Source organism: Thunnus thynnus, chromosome 20 (genome assembly GCF_963924715.1).
Source record: "Thunnus thynnus chromosome 20, fThuThy2.1, whole genome shotgun sequence".
NCBI lineage: Eukaryota > Metazoa > Chordata > Actinopteri > Scombriformes > Scombridae > Thunnus > Thunnus thynnus.
The window spans coordinates 7,116,970-7,125,657 of NC_089536.1; the positions used below are offsets into that span (position 1 = coordinate 7,116,970).

The window sequence follows — 8,688 nt, forward strand, 5'->3', positions numbered from 1 at the left end:
TGTGGTTTTTCCTCAGAAAATGTTCAATCACATCTAAATATATCTGCTCCTTCGCCCTCAGTGCAAAGTCCAGATCTCAGTGTTACTCATTTCCTGTAACATAAAAACAATCTGAGCCACTCAGCTTTAATAAATCTACTCCATTTTAAGATTAAAGGAACAGATTTGCACTCTTTGCAGATTGCACTTTGACTTTGTAACTCCGGAACATGCCTGCCGAATGACGGTGCAGTTTTCAGTCTTTCCAGTAACCTTTGACCTGGAGGAGGAGGGCCAGCCCCCTGTGGTGCATAATAATCTTTATTTCATTTTCAGTATCTCCAGTTGTCTCCCAGATGCAGACTAGATGACGGCGTCACTGATCAAACGCGGCTGTGTTTAATTAAGTCGGCTGATCTCGGTCCAAATAAAGGTTGGGTTAGGGAAACACTGAGGGGGGGTGGACCGTAGCTGGGATTTAAATGCGCATTTAGCCGCGGTGCAATCAGAGCTGTTGTGGTTCCAGTGGTGCACAAGATGCTTTAAATCACAACGGACGGAGAAAGGAAGATTGAGGAAGAACAGCGATGGGGGTCGTAGTCAACGTTGTGGCTACTATCGGTGGCTTCATTACTGGTATAATGAATTTTTTCACTAATATATTTTTGACACCACCGCTGAAAGCAACTCTCAAACATTTAGAGGAAACTGAGCTCAAAACTTTGAAAGGAGGTAAGTCACATCAAGTTTTTATCCATCAAAGACTCACAACAATAGAGCGGAAGTTGGGTTTTTTTCAAGATTGTGTGAAACTGATCAAAGGTGCATGGGTGCGTTGAAAGGAAGTATTGTTTTGTTGGTATGCGCATGTTTCGTATTTAGTCTGTTGCTCAACTCCCCTTTTACCTCATTTCTTCATCCAGAAATAAAGACTTTGAAAGGCAGGACTCTGTGGGAGAAGTCTGGAGCTGTCATCATGGCAGTTCGGCGGCCTGGATGATTTTTGTGCAGAGAGGTAATGATCAATACAGTGTGTCCAGTGTCTGAGCTGACAGTCACTTAATCCATTCCTACATGACCTCAGAAATGGATTATTAAGCCCTTAACATCCCTCCTTTTTATTTCCTCTGAAGTAGCTGGAAAGATCGTATTGCTCCGCAGTATCTCTCAAAGATGTTCTGTACTGAAGCTTTAATGTTCACACTTTTTTTTTTTTTTATGGCTGCAACATTTCATCAAATGAAAATATTCTTTCCGTCTTGTGCGTTATTTCATAAACACTCTGACATATTTGGTGTCTTAAGAGATTTTTTGATCTCTACTAGAACTTAATAAAGATCTGTTGAATAATGTTTGGTTGCATAGCAGCAGTTTGCAATGGCTGCTGATGGGTCAGTGCAGTTTAAGAAGTATTAAACCTCCCCAACATTTGGTATTTATTTAGTACATTTGTGATTATTGCTCTTGCACATGCACGGTGATGGACAACAAAACCAAACAAGTTAAACAGGTCACAGCTGACAAAGACCTGCTGCACCTCCAGAACTAACCACACATATTCCAAGTGGATATTAATGTAAACCTGAAGCCTAACTTGTAAAAAGTACTGATACAGTTGATTGATTACAATTTTTTTTTCTCTCTCTCTAAAGGAAATTATAAGTGATGCACCAAAAACAAGACTCATAAAATAGGCGTTAACCACGAAACAAACTCTTGGGCATTATGTAAAAATTAAAACCAATGTCACAGAAAACGAACTAAACCAGATTGAAATTTACGATTGGAAAAAGTCTGGTACTTATTATCCAGTTGATGCAGCACTGCCTTTTCCTGTGGAACATTACAATCACAGATTAAAAAAAAAAAAATAAACTGAGTTTTTGTTTAACTCTTCTTTGCCTGCAGGAGGCTGCAGAGCTGTCCTCTCTGAAACCCCAGCTGGATGAGCTCGGGGTCCCTCTGTATGCTGTGGTGAAGGAGGACGTCGGCACCGAGGTCCAGAACTTCAGACCGTACTTCAAGGGGGAGGTCTTCTTGGATGAAAAGGTTCACTTTTGTTTGTTCAATGAATCGGTAGACTGTGTGGTCAGGGGTGAACACTGATCTTCAAACCAGATTCAGCCAGTTTTTCAGCATCGCTTCTTGCAAACACACTGAAGTCATTGAGAATCTGTGATAAATCAGTTTAGATCTGCATGAAACATCCAGCGCTTCTTGTCTTCTTGTGTTTCAGAGGCGTTTTTATGGGCCCCGTGAGCGTAAGATGGGCCTCCTGGCGTTCCTTCGTGTTGGGGTGTGGTTGAATGGTCTGAGGGCCTTCAAGAATGGCTTCATGGGAAATGTTTTGGGAGAGGGCTTTGTCCTCGGTGGGGTCTTCGTCATTGGGAGAGGACAGCAGGTAAAAATAATAAATATTACACAATCAGTTGTATAATAACATTATAAAACATGTCAAAGAGGAATAAAGGCAGCACACTTGAAACATTGTTTTATTATTTTCTAGGGAATACTGCTGGAGCACAGAGAGATTGAGTTTGGAGATAAAGTAAACATCGAAGATGTTATCCGAGCTGCCAGAAGGATACCACAGGAACTTCTTCCTCTGGAAAACAAATAATGCTTTTGATTCGAATCTCATGTCAGGAAACATCATGTCCTTGAACATCTGACAGTCCCACATATTGTAGAGTACAGAGAAAGTTTAGGACCATATAAGATATACAAATTATCATATAAATGTTGAAAAATGTTTCAGTTTTATGGTAAAGAATTTAAAGATGCAGATTAAATATTAAAGTCTGTAGTTTGGGAGAAAGTTATTCAAAAAATCTTCAGGAAGTGCAGAGTAGACATGTGAGTTTGTTGATGTAGCTGTTTCTGAGCAACCAGGATGCATTTTGTGGTATGACTGTCTGTGGTATGAGGCTCTGAGTGTGTTAATGATGGTCTGTCTTTAAACTCATCAGAGGAAGCAGACCTGATCTCTAACACTCAGTTCCCTTTTGTCACTACTGATACTACTGTGTCATCCTGGCAGCCAAGAAACCGTGACCTATGACCAATAAAACATGTCTTTGTAGCTGTACGGCTTGGTTTTTATCGTGATTCACTGCTTGGAAAAAGTTGTTTCCTATATTAGTCATATGAATGTTGCTGGATGGAGGGTGGGACTGACTTTTGGAGCCAACGTCATATCAGATCAGTCTGCTTTCCTGCAAGGGCTTTTTCACATTGAATCCCCGCCCCCTTTGCGGGGAGAAAAAAGTCCTTTTTTGTTGTTGTTTTTTTTTTGGTGCCTTTGCAATCCAGGACCAGAAATACAGTTTGTGTTCAGCATGAATAATTTACAGCTCTTACTGGATACTTAATACATTTAAAACAGCAATGGGAACAGGTTAGTATTCTAAATGTTATAAATTTTCATAATGGAAGTACATTTAGAGTGTCTCATGCAGGATCTATTTGGTTCTTAGGAAAAAATGTACTTTAGCTGTGGTGCATGCTGCTGCTTCTTTTTCGTATCCCTGTAAGTCACTAGTTGTTTGTACCAAGTATGAAAGTAATTAATCTGTAATCCCTAACGGGCAAATCCAGTTTACCATGTTTATTTCTGCCCTGAGAAAAGTAGTGAGTAAGTAAAAAAAACAGCCTACTGTTATTGTGGAGAAGGGCAGCTACAGTGCAGCTGAAGGCTGCACATGAAGGGTGTAGTCCTTGAAATACACTGAAATACTCATTTTTGTTACTTTTTGTCACTTTAGAGCAATTTAAAAACACATTTTCATACTTCGATATCCATGTCAATTTGCATTTGAAAGAAAAATGTTCAACTAAGCTTGATTTTTTTTTTTTTTTTTTTTTTTTTTTTTTTCTCAAAAGTTTCTTGTCAAAATGAAATATTAAACTCAATATCAGTTCAACATTCTGGGAGTTTCCTACAGACTCACTCAGTCTGGTATGACTAACAGGTTATGGTGACTAAGAAATGCCATAGATACTTGTGTAAGAGACATTCCTGAACCAGTTCTGACCTCTACTTGTGCTACTGTTACACTACACCATGGGTTTTCAAAGCCTGACACTGTGGGCACCTCCTCAGACAAAACTGATCTGTGTTTTTAAGACTGTATACATTATGTTAACATTTTGGGAACTAAAAGTATGCCGAATTAGCTATTAGCAGTTCCTTTTTGAAATGTACCCATGGATGTTCAGACAACTATCACTGGATTACTGTGATACTGAAGAAAACATTAAAAAAAATGCTGCTGTTAGAAGTTACACAATCTCACTGAAACCTGTGGGCCAAACCTTATCAAATAGACCAGTGATGACCGTTATATTAACTGACAAAAACATGTTTCTTTTTTTTTTTCTATAAATGGAGCTGAGTCATTGCAGTCAAGTGTAAACCATGTTGCCTTGAATCATTCTCAGCAATTTGAAACAGAAGAAAGGGGCTTAGAGTGCACAGGAAAAGTCGGTTTTGTCTGGGGGTCGGTCTTAGATCAGAAGGGACACTGTATGCGGCATTTAATTTGAATTACAGTATTCAGTATTTGCTTATGACTCATCCTCAAATAATCTGTGGCCCTTTGTCTGCTTGCAAAAAATAGCGATGTCATGCAACTGATGTTTATGCAGCTTGTAAGGATTCATTTATTTTCTCTACTTTCCAGAATTCCCCTCCATCCTGAAGGGAGAGCTGTTAAATGTTTGGTTTGTGATTCTGGTAGTTGCAGCCACACTGATAGTTGCAGTGGCCCTTGCCAACACTGACTTATTCCTAACTAGGTCAGTCCCAGCCTCTCTGGAAGAACTGGCCACCTCTGATCTTCAGACAACAATAGGAGGTGAACAAAATGGAAATAATACAGTATATTATAAAGCTCAAAGTTAATTCTTTACCTTGGTAACAGCGGTTGAGAAAACAAACTAACCACGTAGTCCTTTCAGTAGCTATTCTGGAGCTTTTGAGGTTTTAAGGTTATGTGAGTTCCAGTCATCATGAAACTGTAGATTTTCATTTTTTTCTGCGAACTTTAAATGACTTTTTGCTCATGTGGGAAAATGACAATTTTGACATGTAGTGTGGACCTGAATGGACTTAATGGTGTGATTGTTTTCTCAGTTCATACTATAACTTGTTCATATGCATAACTCACATTTACTGTAGTTTTACAACACAGACAATACACATCTGTGCTCATGATTTTACCCTTACATACTATCCAGGTCAAATTTGACCCATTTTCACATTCAAATTTTTATTTTATTTGATAGGGACGATGCAATTTAACATTCTAATTTTCAACTCTCTAGTTGGGCTTTACATGTACAGTGTAATTAAAATATACAGCTTTCATTGTCATAAAACCACAGTACACTACAAATATGGAAGTACAACAAAATACACATACTGAGATACATTGATTGTGATGTACAGTTTGAAAGAGGAAGAAAAAAAACAACAATTTCAGAGCAGTAAAAACACCAAAAACACTTCTTTCAGCCTGAAATTTCATGACTTTTCCTTAAGTGACCCAGAAAATACACTTTTTTATTTTTCTGCAGCAGATACACATGGTATTGCACATGGTGGCTGTTCCAGGTTAAATTTGACTCGTATTTATGAAAAGAAAAGAAAAATCACCATTCAGAAATGTTGTTGCATTCCTCACATTCAATAACATTTATGGAAATCATGATGGCTGCTTGGTTCTCCTGTTTTATGCAACATAGGACCATAATATAATGTGATTGTGAATGTTTTTGTGTAAAACCTAGAAGAATACACTCTCTGCTCTCTGAAAGCTTCATTAAAGATTAATAGCCCATTTATTTATGACTGATGAGCTATTTATGAATAGATTTATGGTTCAGAAGTTTGGTATAGAGATTATAAGGATATACTGTGAAGGGTCAGAAAAATATGTACGGGTTAATGCAGCAAGACTGTTATTCATTTGGAGGGCTCAAGTGTTTTTTGTTTAAACTGAACTCTGGCTACTAGCTGCACCAACAAAGAGAAATCATATTCATTAGTATTGTGTGAATCTGCAGATGGGAAGACAGTGAAAGGACAAACTCTGTGGGAGAGGAACGGAGCCGTGATTCTGGTTGTGAGACGCCCTGGATGATCCTTGTGCAGAGAGGTACTATACATGCACACGTACGTGTACTAGAGTATTTACACATTTAAGATATATTCAGTATCGCCCACTGGGGCTGGCACAACTGAAACAATGCACTTTTATGTGTTGGTTTTAAAGTAAAAGACAAAACATTGTATTGGATATTTTAGTTTCGGGAGAGGAGCTTAAACTTAAAAACAGGATATATCTGTCATTCATATTTCCGAGTGCATTCAAACCACAAATGCGTTCCCACCGACATCTGTCCCGCTTTTGTTCTGTTTGCCTGTTTTTTTCACTCAACGCCTGACAGCTTGCAGTGATGATGTCAGTGCAGTCTGTGTCATATGTGTGTATTTTTGAATGGAGGCCAGTCCTGAGTGTATCATCGTGTCTAGTCTGATGAGGGTAAAAAATACTGTGCATGTGTGGTAGAATTCAGCATCTGCAGTATTCAAATACCACCTCTGTCCCTTTTGTTATCGCAGAGTATAATTGTCCCTCTTAACTGTAGATTTTTAACAAAATGTAAAATTATTTTTGAACTCCTCTGTAAAGGTGCCACGTGGGTAACGTTTACAGATATATATATATAGATATGTTTGTTTCACATACAGATAACATTGTTTCTTTGTTGCTCTGTTCAACAATCATATTAAGCCAAATGATGTGTTGTGAATGTATCTATTGACACTCAATCAATAAGTGAATTAAAACAAGACGAACTAGAAAAGAAAAAAGACAAAGAAGAATGAAACATATTGTATCTTCTCAAAATATAGGGAAGTATTAGTATGTAGTCGTTTAATTTTACTAAGATGAGAGAATAAGAAAAGTTAGTGTCGGAGCTGTAGTGAGATTCACTATTGATTCAGGATGATTAATAAAGGATATGGCAGTAGATTAGAGTTAATGACATTGGAAAACATTTTCACACACATTAATACTGCATTAATGTTGAGAAAATAGAAAATCAAATAAAAAGAGGATAAATACAATGCACTTTTTCGATTGCTTTATGGAACAAAACAGAAAGATTGTGTTGCTCGTTTGGCACAAAATGATACTAAAGCCTTTAGAGTTTGTTGCAGAGGTGAAAGATGGATGGAAAATCATTCGAGGGTTTGTTGGCTTCAATAATGTCAAACAGATACAGTAACACAAGAGAGAAAACGCTTTTTAGAGAAGTAGCAGAGTAACAAATGAATTTAGAAATTGGTCTTTAATTATATGAATACTTCAATGGGTGGTTTCCAAACTGTTTGACTTGTGACCCTTTAAAATGAAATGATGTCTACGTCTGATCCCTTTGACATAGGTTGTGGTCTATGTGTGAAGTTGTTGGCAACCAGTTTTTCCTTCTAAGATTGTTTCATTTGAAAGATTTTCAGAAGCCCGAAGAGGTGAAACTATCCAGTAATTCAAAAGAAAAAAAAAAGACCAAATCTGAGAAAACCTACTTTTGTGCAATAATTTGTCTTTAATCATCTTGTGTCAGATTTATTGTGGGATTATTCATGAATACTCATAGTCTGAGACAGAGGTTATTGAGTGTCTCCCACGGTCTCATTTGTTTAGTGTAATTATATCAGTGTCACATCAGTGATTTTTAAAACTGTGCCCTTCAAGTGTCAACAGACTGTTGGTGTCTGTTCCTCTTCCTCCAGGAGGCCGCAGAGCTGTCCTCTCTGAAACCCCAGCTGGATGAGCTCGGGGTCCCTTTGTACGCTGTGGTGAAGGAGGACATCGACACAGAGATCCAGAGCTATAGACCGTACTTCAACGGGGAGATCTTTGTGGATCACAAGGTAATTCTACACAGGATTATTATCTTTATTATTCATTAGCTTGGAACTATTTTGTCCTTCCTTTCTTTATATCTTGCTCTTTTTTAAATTTGCAGCGAGTTTTCTATGGCCGTGCTCAGAGAAGAATGGGTCTGGCTCTGGGTCTTGTGCGTCTGGGTGTGCTGAGAAACCTGGTCAACGTCAAGAAGAAGGGTTACCAGGGCAACGTGCATGGAGAAGGTTTCATTCTTGGCGGCTTGTATGTAATTGGACCAGAAAAACAGGTAATTCAAAAAAGTCTTGTCATTAAAAGGTATAATCATACTGGATCATTTGTGATTTTATTTATAAGTGTTTCTTGTCTCTTACTCAGGGTGTAATACTGGAGCACAGGGAGAAGGAATTTGGAGACAAAGCTCATATCTCATCCATCCTGGAGGCTGCAAAGAAAATAAATAAAGGCCAATAAATTGGAAAAAAACTTGAGATTGAACGTGAGATTGAACACTTATTTCATTAATGTATACATTAACCTTTTTATCAGTGAGATTTTGTCAAATCTCCCACATGTAATCATCAGTAACATCTGTGTTCATCTCCTTCAGAGTGTGTTAGGTTTTTTTTTTTTAAATTGCTGTACTATAATGTTGGTTTGTTCATGACGGTCTGTGTCTAAACCACTGAGGAGGCAGACCTGATGCTGTAAACCAACTCAAACCGCAATGTTATAGTGAAACATGTACAATAAACATGATAATTGCTTAAAATAAAGTGGATTTGTTGGA

At 37.9% G+C, this 8,688-nt stretch overlaps 2 pseudogenes; both read left to right on the forward strand.

Moving 5' to 3' along the window:
* The first annotated feature begins 27 nt into the window (after positions 1–27).
* Positions 28–3,067, forward strand: LOC137171993 (peroxiredoxin-like 2A; annotated as a pseudogene).
* Positions 3,068–3,219: 152 nt separating this feature from the next.
* LOC137171992 (peroxiredoxin-like 2A) lies at positions 3,220–8,674 on the forward strand (annotated as a pseudogene).
* The last annotated feature ends 14 nt before the right edge of the window (positions 8,675–8,688 follow it).